Source organism: Pristiophorus japonicus, chromosome 3 (assembly GCF_044704955.1).
Source record: "Pristiophorus japonicus isolate sPriJap1 chromosome 3, sPriJap1.hap1, whole genome shotgun sequence".
Classification (NCBI taxonomy): domain Eukaryota; kingdom Metazoa; phylum Chordata; class Chondrichthyes; family Pristiophoridae; genus Pristiophorus; species Pristiophorus japonicus.
The window spans coordinates 37095653-37098035 of record NC_091979.1 but is presented as its reverse complement, the minus strand read 5'-3'; the positions used below and the strand labels follow the sequence as shown (position 1 = coordinate 37098035).

Genomic DNA, 2383 nt, shown 5'->3' with positions numbered 1-2383 from the left:
AAGCAAGTACAGGAAACTCTCATTTATCCAGATACGAATGTAAAGGAAAAGCCGCCACAACGGAATTTAAAATAACTGTCACACACATGAATATCTCGCTCACTTCAACTATCGCAAACGTGAACAGGTTGCTCAATTACACATAAATTGACGCAGGCAAGAACTTCTTGCTCACTTTTCAACTGTCAGACACACTGAAAGCCGTTCAAGCCATCGCGTGTACAATTTAAAATGTCTTGTGACATGACTAAAAAGTATTGAGCATTCAGCAGAAATTAGAAATTATGAAGAAGTCTGAATCTGGCAGATGTGTGCGTATTTCGATGGACGAATATGAAGTTGGATCATCAACAATTTATGATATCAAGAAGCAAAAGAAAAATGTAGAAAGTTTCACCAATACTTCTGAATCTTCCGTCAAGGCAATGTCCCGCAAGAATTTGCGAAAACCGAAGGTTGACAAACTAGACCAAGTGCTTTATGAATGGTTTTCTTTGAAACTGTCTGAAGTTGTGACAATTTCAGGGCCAAAGATTACAGCAAAGGCCAGAGACTTCAAGATGAGAACGAATCTGACTGAAGAGTGCATTTTCTCAGATGGCTGGCTCACACATTTTAAGCATCGCCACAGCATTCACCAGCTGGATGTGTCGGGCGAAAAAAAATCAGCAGACAATGAGGCCGCACAGAATTATTCAAAAACATTTGCTGAAATGGTGCAGGAAATGAAATTGACTGCAGATCAAATATACAATGCCGATGAGACTGGCTTACTATGGAGGTGTTTGCCAACTGCTACGTTGGCTGCAGCAGGGGAGAAAGAGGCTGTAGGCTTTAAAATGAATAAGGAGAGGTTAACAATCTTGAATTGTGCCAATGCCGCTGGAGAACATAGACTTCCACTTTTAGTGGTTCAAGGAAACCACGTGCTTTAAAAGGAATCGCTCATTTACCAGTTAGCTATAAGGCTCAGAAAAGTGCGTGGATGGACAAGGACATATTCATGGAATGGTTTTCAACAGAATTCGTCCCCCAAGCTCGAGAAAACATGAAGTAAATAGGCAAACCTAGTGGGAAGTGTGTGCTGCTTCTGGACAATTGCAGAGTACACCCGCATGAGTCAAAATTAGTGTCTCGTTGTGGCAACATCTTCACATGCTATTTGCCCTCCAATGTGACCTCGCTCATTCAACCTATGGTCATACAAAACTTCAAGTGCCACGATAGGAATAACTTCACGCGCAAATTGATTAATAGCAATCAATCAATCTCTGATTTCCAGAGAGCATACAATATTAAAGATGCCATCTATGCATGCTCGCTGGCATGGAGAGAAATAAAAAACACGACATTGAAGAGGTGTTGGTGCAAGTTGTGGCCCAATGTCATATTCGAAGACAGTGCTTCTGATGACGAAGAATTCGAAGGTTTTTATGTACTGGCTAATAAAAAACAGGCTGTGAAAGAAATCGTGGAGATTGTCAGCAGTGCACACGAAACAAACGGACTTAAATCTCTAGCAGAAGACGACATTGCTAAGTGGGTAGATGTTGATATCGAAACAGATGTAACACAAACTTACACTGATGAGGAGCTTATCGGCATAGTCACCAATAAAGACAAATCTGACGAAGAGATGAGCGATTCAGACAATGAAATTGAAGAAAAACAAAAAAAGACTTGGGCACGCGCTGATGAAGCAATGAAATATGTCGTTGGTTTTTTTTTAGGAGAATTCTCATTTTACTTCTCACGAGGTTCTGCAAACTCATATCATCCACAACACTTTTAATTAAGAAGAAAATGAATTAATTTAAACAAGCAGATATAAGATCGCTATTTTAGAAATCAATCTCAGTTTTAACAGAAAATAATTTTTAATTTCAAAACGTTATGAATCAATTTTCATTTATTTTTTACGTTCACATTCAAATAACATGAACTAAATCTTCATGGATGGTTCTATCACCTTCAAATATTAGCTTTAAAATGTAAACTCACCCTATCGGAGAATTTATTTACCCGGAATTGCCAAATCCCCGAGCGATCCGGATAAATGAGTTTCCTGTATAGAAACATAGAGTGCAGGACTAGGCCATTCGGTCCTTCGAGCCTGCACCACCATTCAATAAGATCATGGCTGATCATTCACCTCAGTATCCCTTTCCTGCTTTCTCTCCACACCCCTTGATCCCTTTAGCCGTAAGGGCCATATCTATATCCTTTCGTAAATATGGAAACCAAAACTGCACGCAGTATTCCAGGTGTGGGCTCACCAATACCTTATATAGCTGTAGCAAGACTTCCCTGCTTTTATACTCCATCCTCTTTGCAATAAAGGCCAAGATTCCATTGGCCTTCCTGATCACTTGCTGTACTTGCA

General features: G+C 39.9%; 1 pseudogene; it reads left to right on the top strand.

Annotated features, from left to right (window-relative positions):
* Positions 1 to 284: 284 nt before the first annotated feature.
* On the top strand, positions 285 to 1792 carry LOC139253741 (jerky protein homolog; annotated as a pseudogene).
* The last annotated feature ends 591 nt before the right edge of the window (positions 1793 to 2383 follow it).